This window comes from Geotrypetes seraphini, chromosome 16 (genome assembly GCF_902459505.1).
Source record: "Geotrypetes seraphini chromosome 16, aGeoSer1.1, whole genome shotgun sequence".
Taxonomy (NCBI): domain Eukaryota; kingdom Metazoa; phylum Chordata; class Amphibia; order Gymnophiona; family Dermophiidae; genus Geotrypetes; species Geotrypetes seraphini.
The window spans coordinates 9324399-9341068 of record NC_047099.1 but is presented as its reverse complement, the minus strand read 5'-3'; positions in this window follow the sequence as shown (position 1 = coordinate 9341068).

Genomic DNA, 16670 nt, shown 5'->3' with positions numbered 1-16670 from the left:
AAAGACTTGAACCGTCAATTTCAGTTTACTATCCTCTTCTTTTGGTACGGTATCAACCCTTCTCCTTAGCTGAGGCTTGAACCCTCAGCTCCCTGTTATTAACCCAGCACTCAACCATTGAGCCAGCCAAGCTTTCACATCTAGACCTTTTCGGAACTTATATTTATCCATTTCTAGGTTCAAATCCTAGTAGTAGACACAAAAAGACTTGAACCGTCAATTTCAGTTTACTATCCTCTTCTTTTGGTACGGTATCAACCCTTCTCCTTAGCTGAGGCTTGAACCCTCAGCTCCCTGTTACTAACCCAGCACTCAACCATTGAGCCAGCCAAGCTTTCACAGATAGACCTTTTCGGAACTTATATTTATCCATTTCTGGGTTAAAATCCTAGTAGTTGACACATCCAATCACGCTCTATAAATTAAACATTTAATTTAAATGGTCATTTTCCATAGATATTTCTTGGCCAGAAATCCAGAGCTCTGCCTGGTACTGTGCTTAGGCTCTGTCTACTGGAATCTCAATCGAAACTCACTCCAGTCCATCTAAACCATCCCAGCCATCGAAGCCCTCCCCAGCCCATCCTCTATCGTGCAAGTCTGCCCAGTACTGGCCTTAGTTCTTCAATATACAGTACACCATTATTTTCTGATTCTAGATCCTCTGTGTTCATCCCATGCTTGTTTGAACTCTGCTACCTCCCTCGGGAACGCATTCCATAGAAACATAGATGATGACGGCAGAAAAGGGCTATAGCCTTCAAGTCTGCCCACCCTACTGTCCCTTCCTCTTAAGTCTATCTATACCTAGTAACTATTTATTCAGATTGACTCTCTTAGGGATCCCCTATAGGCATCCCATTTATTTTTAAAGTCCCATTTATTCTTAAAGTCCAACACGATGCAGGTCTCAATCATCCCATCAAGTCTGCTGACCCATCCTCTTAAGTCTATACCTAGCGACTGATGTTCTAGTTCGACCCTCGTAGGGATCCCACATAGGTATCATGCATCAATTACTCTCTCTGCAAAGAAGAATTTCCTAATATTACTTTTGAGTCTACCACCCCTCAACCTTAAATTTTGCCCTTTGGTTTTACCATTTTCTTTTCTCTGGAAAAGATTTTGCTCTATGTTAATACCTTTCAAGTAACATAGTAGATGACGGCAGATAAAGACCTGAATTGTCCATCCGGTCTGCCCAACCTGATTCAATCTAAAAATTTGTTGTTGGTTTTTTTTTTTTTTTCTTCTTAGCTATTTCTGGGCAAGAATCCAAAGCTCTGCCCGGGACTGTTCTTAGGTTCCAACTACTGAAGTCCCTGCCAAAGCCCACTCCAGCCCACATACACCATCCCAGCCACTGAAGCCCTCCCCAGCCCATCCAGCACCAAACGGTCATATACAGACACAGACTGTGCAAGCCTGCCCAGTGTTCTACAATATTTACTATTATTTTCTGATTCTAGATCCTCTGTGTTCATCCCACGCTTCTTTGAACTCTGTCACCGTTTTCCTCTCCACAACCATTCCACCAGGAGCGCATTCTAGGCATTCACCACCCTCTCCGTAAAGTAGAATTTCCTAACATTGCTCTTGAATCTACCACCCCTCATCCTCAAATTATGTCCTCTGGTTTTTTACCATTTTCCTTTCTCTGGAAAAGATTTTGTTCTACGTTAATACCTTCAAGTATTTAAATGTCTGAACATATCTCCCCTGTCCCTCCTTTCCTCTAGGGCAGGGGTGTCCAACCTGTGGCCCGAGGGCCGCATGCGACACCGTGAAGTATTTTGGGTGGCCCCGGTCAAGAGCGATGCAGTGTTTTCCTCTGCTGCCCCCGGGTGTTTACTGTCTTGCCAGCTCCCTCCTATGTCTTGCTGCAACATTTGCGCAGCCACAGAAAAATTTTTTGGCGCCAGTGCAACCCAGGGAAGCCAAAAGGGTGGACATTCCTGCTCTAGGGTATACATATTCCGGGTTTTCAGTCTCTCCTCATAAGTCTTTTGGTGAAAACCTCTTATCATTTTCGTCGCCCTCCTCTGGACCGCCTCAAGTCTTCTTACGTCCTTCGCCAGATACGGTCTCCAAAACTGAACACAATACTCCAAGTGGGGCCTCACCAATGACTTTTACAGGGGCATCAACACCTTCTCTTTATACAGCCCAGCATCCTTCTGGCAGCAGCCACTGCCTTGTCACACTGTTTTTTCGTCTTTAGATCTTCGGACACTATCACCCCAAGGTCCCTCTCCCCATCTGTGCATATCAGCCTCTCACCTCCAGCATATACAGCTCCTTCTGATTATTAATCCCCAAATGCATTACTCTGAATTGAATTTTAGTTGCCAGATATTAGACCATTCCTCTAACTTTTGCAGATCCTTTTTCAAGTTTTCCACTCCCTCCTCGGTGTCTACTCTGTTACAAATCTTGGTATCATCCGCAAAAAGGCGAACCTTCTAACCCTTCGGCAATGTCACTCATAAACATATTGAATAGGATTGGCCCCAGCACCGATCCTTGAGGGTCTCCATTATTCACCTTTCCTTCCTCCAAGCGAATTCCATTAACCACCACCTTGGCATCTGTCCGTCAACGAGTTTCTAATCCAGTTCACCGTTTTAGGTCTTAACTTAAGCTAATCAGGTTTGTTCAAGGGCTTTGCTGAAATCTTAATAAATTACATCTAGCATATGTCCTTGGTCCGATTCTCTTATCACCTAATCAAAAAATTCAATCAGATTTGTTTGGCACGATTTACCTTTAGTAAAGCCATGTTGCCTTGGATCCTGTAACCCATATGATTCTAGGAATTTCACTATCCTTTCTTTTAGTAACGCTTCCATTATTTTTCCAATAACCGCAGTTTCCTGCTTCATCTCTTGTGACTACTTTTGTGATTTGGCACCAAAACTACTCTTCTCCAATCCCCAGCAACCACTCCCGTCTCCAAAGATTTATTGACCAAATCTTTAATAGGACCACCAGAACCTCTCTAAGCTCCCTCAATATCCTGGGATGGGTCTCATCCGCTTCCATTGCTTTGTCCACCTTCAATTTTTCAAGTAGGTTCAAACAGGTTCTGTACCCAGGGCAATGAAGGATGAAAAGATTGCAATTGGGGTCAGTGGGATTTAAACCTTGTTTTTCCTGGTTTGATCCTGCTTTTGTAACTCTGAGCTTTGCAGGGAACTCCCCTGGACAAGTCCTGAACTGTTTGGTACTGTTTATTTGCTGTGGCTTGTGTGTTCACACGCGTGTATGTGTACATGCACAAATTCAGGGACAAAGGCCCAAATTCACTAAGCAAACCGATCGTGTACTGTTGGGTTTGCGAGCCCTTTGCGTCCAAATTTCTCTCCAACCCCATTCACTAAAGCCTGTAGCGATCCTCCCATGCAAATTAGCAAAACCCCATGCAAAATAGCCAAGCGATTGATTCATTAACAATTGCTTGGCTATTTCGAATCGGTTTTACTACTGGCAAACCCAACTGCTGCAGACCTGTCAGTAACTGAGTTACCGAAAACAAAAGAAAAAATCCAACAAACAAAAACCAAAAAGGACTGCAGAGAAAATGTACAAGATGCAGACTATGTTTATTATATCAAATATAAATGCGGTCAGTGTTACCACCCTTCAAACAAACCTAAGGACCCGCCACGGTCCGTGTTTCAGTAAACACATTTTCCTCTGGGGTCTGAACAAATATAAATAAAGATTGCTAAGAATATACAATTATAGATGTATAAAGACATGAAAAATGGACATATGGTGTGATGATAAATGAATAAAAACAATGACATAAGTAATGTGATAGAGTGACAATGGGATGTGACGTAAGACTCCATGTGATATACATAAACCAAACATATAAATAGAGGCTTGCACTGCAGGGAACGGCGGCAGAGAGCAGGAGAGTCCGGGAGCAGGCAGGAGAGATTGGGGCTGAGCCCTGATAGCAGTGACAGGAGGTTACTTTTCTTGTCACTGCCGTCAGGGAGTGCGCAAGAGCGGGGATCGCTCTGGCCGTGGGTAGGGGGCGTGTTAACGATCGTCCCCATTTGCATGCAGGCCTTTAGTGAATTCGTCGGCCGGCATGCAAACGGAAATGGATCGCACACTGTTTTGAGGTTTTGTGAATTTGGGCCAAAATTCCTAGAGCTCAGAGGAGGAGGGGCTATGGGAGAGACTGTCACAGAGAACCATCCAGATGAGTCATCCTTTCGTGTGGCTGCCAGTGGAGAGATAGTGGTGTGAATATCACCGCTATCTCGATCGTGCAGCCTCCTGTTGCTCCTTCTGGATATCGGTTTTTCACTACCACAGATGGTGGTTGGAAAAGCCAACCAACTGCAGCAGCTGGCCATTAGCCCAGTCACTTTTGAATTTGTGTCAGCTTCTGTTCAATTTAGAATTCAGAGAAACATAACTTGGCCGGGATGTCTAAACTAAACTTGCTCTTTTAATACTCACAATGCCACTTCTCTTCATCTCAGAGAGATTCTGTGCAGGAAACTTTCTCTGCTCTCTCTCCCTTTCCCCATCTCTCAATCACTAGATAACTAGAAGAAACTTACTGGAATGATCACTTTACTTGGCATGTTAATCTGGGAGTCTGTACGAGTTGTGAGGTGTTACAATGCATGGGCTCTATACTGAAATACACAGTGCTCTGTGGTGATGTTACAGAGTTATTAATGGCAGGCATGGTTATGCCAATAATCCATCATCCTACTTATATGCACATGTTTATACCAAATCAGTTGCCCTATGTATGCACACATGTAATACAAGGTTTACTATTGCAGCTAAATACACTATACATTTTAGACTCGTTCAGGTAACAATTTAGAAGTCAGAGTCTATAATTTCAGTCCAATTCATGTGAAAATAAAAGTTTTTACTGCTTTTCTAAAGTCTGATAATTTATATAGAGTTACCCGGGGTATGCAGTGCCAAGATAAGAAAAACAGAATCCCCGCAGTCTCTCCCAGCCCCATCTTTCTCCGATTCTAGAATAATTATCCTGGAACCATAACCCTGAGAATTTTGTGATTCCGGACATATTATGTCAGGCATCAGTGATATACATCTTTGTTTAATAGGTTGGATATTATTATTACGCCAGTTCATTCATCTGGGGAGGGTGGTGAATAGGAGATGATGCACTTATTCTTCCCTTTTTCACCCCAAATATTCTATGGCATGCTTCTTGTCAGGAGGCACCAGCCACAGTTCCTGTGCCTGGATAAGCTCCCTGCCAATAATTACCATTGCAAACAGAAACAGGTCAGGTGTTGTGGAAAATACACAGCAAACGCCTCAGCGGGACAGGCTTGGCTCATCAGAGTTCCCAGAGGAACTGTACTCTTCTCCAAACTCCAGGAGTGTCGATTCACATTCCCATTCCTTCTGCTTAGGTACCCATTGCCATGAACACCTGGTGCCACTGCTGTCTAGCCCAGGGAAGCTTTTAGCCTCATTAGCTAAGATGTCCTGTACGACCCATTTCAAATGCAGTGGAAACACAGGAATATTTGAAGCCTCCATCCCTCTCTGGATTAGTTAATGAATGGATTCAGTCCACCTTTAATCCCCACTGAAAGCCAGGCTGATTGTCTCAAGAAAAGCAGTGGACAATTAGAACAAGTCTCTGCACGCAGTAGGGTAAAATTCAGGATTGGATCAGATTAGTCAACCTGGGATGGCGTAGCAAATCCAAGGTCACATATGAGACTTGCTATACAAGCCCTCAGGATGGCTACTGAAACAGCCTGTGCTATGCAGAAGCTGTAGAGTTTTCCCTAAAGGCTGGTAAGCAAGCAAACCAGGGCTACCAAGTTGCCCAGTTCCAGGCTACCCACTGAACCCACTGAATCTAGGATATACCCTCTCTAAAAATATCTAACAGCAAGATGTTCTTCAGAGGAACTGTACTCTTCTCCAAACTCCAGGAGTGTCAGGTGCTCAATCCCATCCCTTCTCCTTAGGCTCTCATTGCCCTGAAGACCTGGTGCCACTGTTGTCGAGCCCAGGGAAGCTTTAAACATCATTAGCATTTCAAATGCAGTGGAAACACAGAAATATTTGAAGCATCCATCCCTCCCTGGATTAGTTAATGAATGGATCCAGTCCACCTTTTATCCCCACTGAGTGCCAGGCTGATTGTTTCAAGAAATCAGTGGACAATTAGAACAAGTCTCTGCATGCAAATTGCCCAGTTCCAGGCTACCCACTGAACTTTGTGCTGAAAATCTAAGGCATCAAGGATAAGGCTGTCAGAAACCTAGAACTGACCTATGATCCCCCTTCTAAATCTTGCTTTTCTTAGGGAATGCAATGGGGAACTCAGAAGTCCAAGTCCTTACCTGCAAAGGAGTAAACCCAGCACTGGATCCAGTTGGAAGCCTTATTTTGCTGATTGTACAGCTCTTTTTTGTGTAAACCACCTAGAACTTTTGGTTATGGTGGGATAAAAGAATAAAGTTATTATTATATTTAAACGTAGAGGAGCTTCAGCTGCACAGCCAGTTTGAGGAGAGCAGAGCAGGCAGTCGCTCAGCACAGTTGGGAAAGTCTCTATTATTAACAGATTTAAACAATTCAATGTGCAATCTGAGGAATGACCACAGGAGGACAGCACTGAGCTGTTAAATATAGTCATTTCTAGTAGGCGATGGTGCACTCGTGTTGCTCTATCTAGAATAGCCCCTATAAATCTAAGATTTGAAATTCAGCATAAAATTTCTTTATATGCATTTTAAAAAAAACATATTTATTTGGTTGCTTAGCCCATCCTCCCAAAAGAGCACAGAATGGGTTACAAATCAGCATATATAGTATAATTAAATAACTGCATAGCGCACACAGATGCTCTTACAAAGAATGATGTTAATTTTCCTGGTAACAGTATTTTATGATTATGATTATTGAGAGCTTCTATACCGCTACTAATGACAGTGGAGTCAATTCAGAGCGGTCTACATGAGTTTCTGTAAAGGTGTTATTATACATTAGTTTGTCTTCATTGTCTTAATACTTATTACATTTAGAACATTAAAATGTTTCTCTTCAGTGTCTTTATACTTATCACATTCAGAACATTAAATCGGTTTCTCTTCAGGCTCGGTACAAGCGGAATAAAAATCACTAATGTAATGTAATGTAATGTACTGCTCTGTTGTGACATGACCATTACTCGTTGTTTATTCTATGCTTGAAAATAAATAAAATTTTTTGAACTTAAAAAAAAACACATCACATTTAGAACATTTAAAATGTATCTCTTCAGTGTCTTTATACTTATCACATTTAGAACATTTAAAAAGTATCTGTTCAGTGTCTTTATACTTATAACATTCAGAACATTAAAACGGTTTCTCTTCAGTGTCTTTATACTGCAGACATGCTCAGTGCTGCCCTCCTGTGGCAAATGTCTAGCATAAGGTTATCTCTTTATTGTTTTTATGCTTATCACATTTAGAACATTTAAAATGTATCTCTTCCGTGTCTTTATACTTATCACAGTCAGAACATTTAGAAGGTATCTCTTCATGGTTTTTATGCTTATCACATTTAAAACATTGAAATGGTATTTCTTTATTGTTTTTATGTGACATTCAGAACATTTAAAACGTATCACTTTAGTATGTGTCTGTATATGTATCACATTTGGGACATTTAAAACGTATTTTTTCATTGTGTTTATGATTATCACATTCAGAACTCTTAGAAGGTTTCTCTTCAATGTCTTTATACTGCAAAGATGCTCAGTGCTGCCCTCCTGTGGCAAATGTATAGCATAAACGCTGAAACATTTTCCCTCTATCTGAGCAGAGTTTTAACATCACCCCCATCAGCATCGAAAACAGAACAGGTGGTTAATATGGAAACAGAGTGGGAAATGTAAATCAAACAAAACTGGACACATTTAAGGAAAGGAGAACTGAAACCAAAGGATAAGAAATTGGAAATTGCAACCCAGGACAGTGCATTACGTGAGATATGGATCGCAGCAAATACAGGAGTTGGAAAATGGAAAACCAGAAATGTAACTGCTAGTTACAGTTACCCTATTTTTAGACTCCTGCAAGGTGCTGAGGATAGTAATTTTCAATGAAAGATGCAATGAAATAACATCTCACATCCTATGGGAACTTTGTAAACACTTTAGCATCATTGGACTGGAAGAGCACTAGGGGGACCCACAACCCTAATGAAGAGATTATGATCACCTGGGTCATCCCCATTCTGACCAGTAAAAAGCTGGTGGCAGGGCAGGCGACTCATTCAGATACGGAGGATGAGGGGAATCCTGCTCAACAGTTGGAAGACGGTGAGGAGGCTCACAGATGTGGTTTAAAGCATTGAAGGAGGAGCCTCCTTCAATAACTCACCGACCCTCCTAGACGAGATCATAATAAACCCTACAACAGATGAAGCCACTGCAGCTGACAGGCACTGGTCCAACTTTACAAATGTGCAATGGTTGGACATGAACCGACTCTACAGAAAATACAGTCGAGCATCATGCGACCTGAACAATTGCCCCTCATATTTACTTACAAATGCATCCCCCAAATTTAGAGCTTGCCTCTTGCAATGGATCCAAACAACTCTCATGGAAGGCCAATTCCCACAAGACCTAGGGGAAATCATAATCACCCCAATACTGAAAGATCCCAAAGGACCAATAGACACCCCCTCCAACTACAGGCCTCAATTCCATTATATGTTAAACTAATAGAAGGACTGGTTGCCAAATACCTCACCAACTACCTTGAAGATCACAACCTACTCCACCCAACTCAATCGGGGTTCAGATCTAACCACAGCACCGAGACACTGCTAGTTTCCCTTCTAGATATAGCCCTTAGCAAAGGAAGAAGGATGCTGATAATTCAACTCGACCTCTCTGCCGCATTTGACCTGGTCGACCACACTATACTTCTTCAGATATTAGAAGCAATAGGGATCTCAGGCCAAGTATACAACTTGTTTCAAGGATTCCTTAAAACAAGAACATACAGAGTAAAAACAAAGGATCTTATATCAGAGCCTTGGACCAATCCCTGCGGAGTACCTCAAGGTTCCCCACTGTCACCCATGCTCTTCAATCTTTTCATTTCCTCCCTCGGTACCCTGTTAGACAAACTCAAAGTAACTTCATTCAGCTATGCAGACGATATCACCATACACCTCCCCTTTGACACACAAGACCCCACCACATCAGACATCCTGGAAAAAACTCTAGAAGCAGTGGAAAAATGGATGACAGAACACAAACTGAAGCTCAACCCAAATAAAACTAAATTTCTACTGCTTGAAAAGGACAAAACCCCTTCTATATCTGAACTAGAAATAAAAACCACCAAATATCCCATACAACCCACTCTCAAACTCCTTAGAGTAACAGTAGACAGAGGTTGCACTCTTCAGGTGCAAATCAACAAAATCACACAAAAAGCATTCTTCACCATGCGCAACCTTCGCAAAATTAGAAAATTCTTCGAAAAAGAACAATTCAGACCATAGTCCAATACCTAGTCCTAAGTCTAATGGATTATTGCAATATCCTCTACCTTTCTTTTCCCACCTACCTAATAAAACAATTGCAGACCGTGCAGAACACTTCCCTCAGAATGATCTATTCCCTTGGAAAATTTGACCACATCAGCAACGCCTTCCTAGACTCACACTGGCTTCCAATACAAGCCCACATCCAATTCAAACTATACTGCAAGTTATTCAAAACATTAAACGGAACGGCACCCACCCACCTAAACAACCGTCTAAACAGGAACCTCTCAACCAGACAGAGGAGAACCCAATCCCCTTTCTCCTACCCCCCTTTTAAAGGAACTAAACACAAAAAGATGTATGACAACTTACTAGCAACACATGCAGCTAAATTGGATCCCACCATCACAAACCTACTGACAGCTTCAACTGACCTCAAGGCTTTCCGCAAAGAAATCAAGACCCTACTATTCAAGAAATTCACCCAAATGTCCTTACCTCTTCCTTTTCCCCTCTCGCCCCCTCTTAGAATCCTCACATCAAAATTGTTTTAGACCTTACGCCTTTAATTGTATTCCTCTTACTGGAAAAGTCCAGCTATCTTTTTGATGTAATCCGCTTAGAACTGCAAGGTACAGGTGGAATATAAGCCATTAATGTAATGTAATCATCGTTGCTTATTGTTATAGATGCATTGAATTTTCTCACCCCTGGCCTTCCCATATTGTGTGCTACCTATAGGAGGGTATCTTCTTCACAGGCGTCTCTTGTCTATCTGCTTTTCCCCCCTTTACTTCTCAATCTCTGTCCATCGGCTGAGCTTTTTATAGCTCTTCATCCTTCTCTGCTCCTTCTTCCTCAGAGGCCCTTCTTTGCTTCTTTCCTCTTCTTTCTTTTTTCCAAAATGCAGTGCTTCAATCATACCAACAAAACCTTAATTTTTTATGGCCTGCAATAATCTGCCTTCTAATCTGTCCTTCATATCCTGGAATGTTAATGGCTTGCGACACCCTGTTAAAAGGAAAAAAATTCTCACCCATCTTAAAAAAACCAGGCCGTCAATTGTCTTTTTACAGGAAACTCATATCTCTAATCTCTCTCACTGTTTAGGTGCCAATAATTGGATGATACAAAGAGCAGAAGCTCCATCATTTGGTAGAAAGCATGGGGTTGCAATACTATCTCACAAATCTGTCCCTTTCCAAGTCCTAGAAACCAAACATGACACAGAGGGCAGATGGCTGATGGTTCGGGCACATATCTTTTCACAAGAGGTTCTTCTTGTTAACATCTATGCCCCTAATAATGATTCACCTGAATTTTTTACTCAACTATTTCAAACTGTAGCTGAATTTGACTCTCTTCCTCTTATATTGGCTGGAGATTTTAACTTACCTTTGGATACCTGGCTTGACAAACACTCTTCCAATTGCATAGTTCCCTCTAAAGCTAATATTGTATTGAATTCCCTGATTAAACATTATGATCTAACGCAGTGGTCTCAAACTCAAACCCTTTGCAGGGCCACATTTTGAATTTGTAGGTAATTGGAGGGCCTCAGAAAAAATAGCTGTCTTATTAAAGAAATGACAGTTTTGCATGAGGTAAAACTCTTTATAGTTTATAAATCTTTCCTTTTGGTTAATAATAATAATATTGTAATTTATAGCTAAAGAGACATATGATCAAGAAACTTTCATTTTACTTTTGTGACTATGATAAACATACTGAGGGCCTCAAAATAGTACCTGGCGGGCCGCATGTGGCCCCCGGGCTGCGAGTTTGAGACCACTGATCTAACGGAACCACGGAGATTACAGCACCCTGACGAAAGGGATTATACCTTTTTCTCCGCCCCACATAAAAGTTACTCAAGAATTGATTACTTTCTTATATCTTCTTCCTTCTTACCTAACCTAGTTTCTACTACTATCAATCCTATTGTCATCTCGGATCATGCTCTAATATCACTTGAGCCAAAGCGGGATATAGTAACTTCTCCTAGATCCCCCCTCTGGCGTTTGCCCAACAACCTGCTGGCAGATGAATCCATCAAACAACGATTAGGCAAATTTCAATTCAACAATACGGATTCCTTGGATCCGCTAATTATTTGGGAAGCCTTCAAAGTTTCGCTACGTGGAGAACTGATCTCTTGTCAAGCGTACAAATGAAAGCAAGACAGAAAGGAACAACATGAACTCGAACTGCAAATTAAAAGTCTCGAACAGAACTTTTTTCACTCCAATGATAAAACACTATTACCTGAAATATGTAAATTAAAATACTCCTACAACAAATTAGCTAGTATGGCAGCGCAACAAGATATTTTTGTTACTTCTACTAAATACTATATGGAAATGAATAAAAGTAGTAAAATGCTAGCTAACTACCTCAAACGTAAAAGAACTAAAGTGCAGATATCCTCTATTAGAACCTCTGATGGGAAACTCTGACATCTCTAGGGCTTTTCATGATTTTTACTCTCAGCTCTACACATCGGAAGCTTCACAGCAGACGTCCAATGCAGATGAATTTTTGGCCATCTTGCAATCACCTAAACTTCCATTATCAGAGTCTGAAGAACTTCAACGACCTCTTGCTGATTCAGAAATTCTCCTAGCTATAAAACACCTATCCTCCGGTAAATCACCTGGAGCGGATGGTATTACTGTAGAATTTTATAAACTTTATAAAGATAAACTTTCTAGTACACTTACCAATCTATTTAACTCACTTAGTCTGCAAAGTGTATCCAAAAACCATTTCCTAGATGCTGTTATTACAGTTATTCCAAAACCTGGAAAAGATCCTAATCAAATTTCAAATTACCGACCTATCTCTCTATTTAATACCAATTATAAAATCTTCACAACCACTCTTTCTCTTAGACTGCAGAGCTCAATCGGCACGCTTATCTCTCCACATCAAGTGGGATTTATGCCGGGAAGACTTATATCAGACAACTCCCGTCTCTTCTTTCATCTTGCTTCCTTTGCTCGTACTATTAAACCCCTGTATTGCTCTCTCATTAGATGCTGAAAAAGCTTTTGACAGAGTTGAATGGTCACACCTATTTCAAACAATGCGTTGGTTTGGATTTCCCCCTCAATTCATTGACTATGTTAAAATTCTCTATTCATCGCCCAAGGCTTCTATAATTACAAATAATATCTTATCCACTCCTTTCTTGCTTTATAGGGGTACCAGACAAGGCTGTCCCCTATCGCCCTATTTGTTTAATATCACTCTTGAACCTCTCCTCATAGCAATCAATTCTTGTGAACAAATCACTGGTATCTTACACAATAAATTAGAACATAAATTGACAGCTTATGCAGATGATGTCCTCCTATATCTTTCCAATCCCGACCAATCTCTTCCGGCCCTTTTTGAATTGATACATTCTTTTTCTCTTTTCTCTGGTTATAAAATTAATCAACATAAAAGAGAAGTATTACCACTCAATGCCCACTCTCATCAGACCCTAGTTCAACCTTTTCATCTTATTTGGTCTCCTACTCATATGAGATATCTAGGAATTGACTTATATGCTACCCTATCCGCTACAGTACATAATAATAGTGGAAAATTAATTGATCATATCAAAACTCTTTTACACTCATGGCATCCTCTTCATCTTTCATGGTGGGGTAGAATAGAGACAATCAAAATGGTTGTTGCCCCCCAAATAAACTTTGTTCTCAGCATGATCCCACGATTATTCCCAACTTCGTTCTACAAATCAATTGATAAACTTATTTCTACCTTTATATGGAACAGCAAACTACCAAAAATTGCACTCAAGAAACTTAAATCTCTCAAAACTACAGCCGGAATATTGTTACCTGACTTTCTAACTTATCATAAGGCCTTTATACTGCAACAATCTAGCAGATGGTTCTCTCCTGCCTTAGACTATAGTCCTCTTTGGCTGCGCCTCGAACACGCCCTTTGTGCCTTCTCTCCCTCATTAATTGCTTTGCTAACATCTCACACATCCATACATGAGATCAATCCCATCATTTCCCAATCAGTTTCGTGCTTACTTGAATTGGATAAATTGTTAGATGTTTCTATCCGCAGCTCCTCTATGACCTCGCTGTGGCATAATCCACAATTTCTAATCGACAAAAAGCCAATATACTGATCAAACTGGTCTAAATTGGGGATCTGGTCACTTGCTGATCTTTGTACACCAGCCGTACAGCTTTTGACTTTTGTGGAATTACGCAACAAATTCGCTCTGCCTACCTCGGCTTTTTATCAATGGTTACAACTTACTACGGTAATTTCAAAATAAAAAAATACTACGTTCTCTTGTAAAGGAACCTCCTTCTTTGATCCCTCACTGTTCTAGGCTTCTCGAAGTGGGACATGTAGCATCCCAACTTTATAAATTGCTCATCACACTCTTTATGAATACAGATGCTTCCCTTCGTGCAGTCTGGGAACTTGATGTGGGACACCCTATCCGTGACAGACAATGGTCAACTCTCTGGTCTAAAAGTATTAGAACCATTTCCTCTGCAAATTCAGTAGTAACTACAGTGATCTAATAACTGTAGGAGACATTTTAAGCTACTTTTTACTATGAACTAAATTTCAGTAAAACTGAGACTTGAACCTTCAACCTCTTCCCTTCACATCTTACTATCCTCTTTGCAAGAGCCACCAGCAGCAGCCTGGGATAGGCACGTGAGATCTCTCAGAGAGAGAAAGCGATAATGCTTACTGTGGATGGGCAGAATGGATGGGCCATTTGGCCTTTATCTGGCGTCATGTTTCTATGTTTATTATCCTGGAACCATAACCCTCAGAAATTTGTGATTCTGGACATGGTATCAGTAATATTCATCTTAGTTTAATGGGTTCAATATTATTATTATTACTCCAGTTCATTCATCTGTCACTCTTGGGGAGGGCGGTGGATAGGAGATGATGCACTTATACTCCCCTTTTCCATCCAGAATATTCTGTGACGTGCTTCTTCTCAGGAAGCACCAGCCCAAGGTCCTGCTTAATAATTAGCATTGCGAACAGAAACGGGTTAGGTGTAGTGGAAATACACTGCAAACGCCTCAGCAGGACAGGCTTAGCCCATCAGAGTTCCAATATCAATTCATAAGAACATAAGAATTGCCGCTGCTGGGTCAGACCAGTGGTCCATCATGCCCAGCAATCCGCTCACGCGGCGGCCCTCTGGTCACCCTAACTGAGACTAGTCCTACCGGCATACGTCCTTGTTCATTATGAACTTGTTTAGCTTTGTCTTGAATCCCTGGAAGGTGTTTTTCCCCATGACAGACTCCGGAAGAGCGTTCCAGTTTTCTACCACTCTCTGGGTGAAGAAGAACTTCCTTACGTTTGTACGGAATCTATCCCTTTTCAACTTTAGAGCTCCCTTTATTCCATGGTCATCCAGCGGTCCCACCGCTTCCTTCGCGGGTCGTTTCCCCTTAATATATCAAAAGAACAGCTTGAAGTTCTTCACCTCCTTGGTTTATTTTTTCCTCATAGTCTCTTTTGGCCTCTTCCTAATCCATCTATCCCTCTCCCTTCATCACTCTTCTTTTTTGCAGAATTCTCTGTCCTGGGAAATAACCTCTTGCGATTCACTTACCCCCATTGACAGCTGCAGTCAGGATGTGGCTTATCCTTGTTTCTAGTAGCTCTTCTCTTCCTCCTGTAGCATAGTGGTCAGATATTCCAGCCAATAGGCTATAAAGGGAGGCGGGAGCAGGACTAGGACAGAAGCACTTCCTTCCTATCCTGCCCCATGTGTCTCCTGTGAAGCTTTCAGCAGCCCTGATTGCCCAAGCTGATTAACAGTTAACCTGGCCCCAGAAGCCAAGGTGAGATTTTAGGGGTGTCAAACTGCAGTCCTGGAATGCAGCAAAGTATCCAGGATTCCAGGATATTCATAATGATGTTGGTAACTAGCATATCTTATTTTTGTATGCAAATATAATCAAGCGTATTTACTAAGGATATCCTGAAACCCTGACAGGTTCACAGCCCTCCAGTATTGCAGTTTGCCGCCCCTAGCCAACCAAACTCCTTATAACAGAGTTTCTAAGATATCCATTTCCAGGAGGGAAATTTTGGGCCTGGCCTAGATTTCTTACCCTATGGGATCTGCAGTACTGATTTAGGATCAGGGACTACAAGTCCCACAATACCTTGGGACATAAATTCAAAACCAGGACTTCCTGGAACTGGGTAACGTTACAGCTCTTTTGTAAGGGTAGGAATCAGGAAATGCATTTCCTCGCTTTTAATTCCAGCCCCTCTACTTTAAATCTCTCATCTGTTCAGTACCTGGGACTGAGACTCCAGCTAATGAGTTTGACTGGACAGCATAGTTCTGAAAACAAACTTGAAGTGAGTTCAGGAACTGAATAGAGATCAGGATACTATGGAGGATTTCATGTGAGGGAGGGAAAGAATAGAGAGACTTGGGGGTACAATATAAACTCAGGGGATTAGGACACTTTATTAGGGTTACCCTATGGCTCCAGAAAAAGGAGGACAGATTGAGTCATCTGAGTTTTACTTCCATTGTTTTCACTGGAAGTAAAACCCAGATGCCTTAATCCGTCCTCCTTTTTCTGGAGCCATAGGGTAACCCTACACTTTATCATTCACACTTTCTACTGTGTTTTCCTGGCTCCATCTATACTTCTGGTTCTGGTAAAGGTTCTCTAATTTTAAAATTGCTTGTATATTCTTTCCAGAAATACAAGGTGTATTTGTATTTTATACTTAGAAACATAGAAACATAGAAGATGACAGCAGAAAAGGGCCATAGCCCATCAATTCTGCCCACTCTCATGACCCACCCCTTTGATTTTACAGACCCCCCCCCCCCTTTACATCTTTAGAGATCCTACGTGAAAATCCCATTTACTTTTAAACTCTAACACACTGTTGGCCTCAATCACCTGCAGTGGGAGTTCGTTCCAGCAATCGACCACCCGTTCTGTGAAGAAATACTTTCTGGAATCACTATGAAATTTCCCTCCCCTGATTTTTAGCGGATGCCCTAAAAATCAGGGGAGGGAAATTTCATAGTGATTCCAGAAAGTATTTATAGTTAGATGACAGGTGTGTTTTAACTTTTCCCATCTTTCTGGAATATGAAA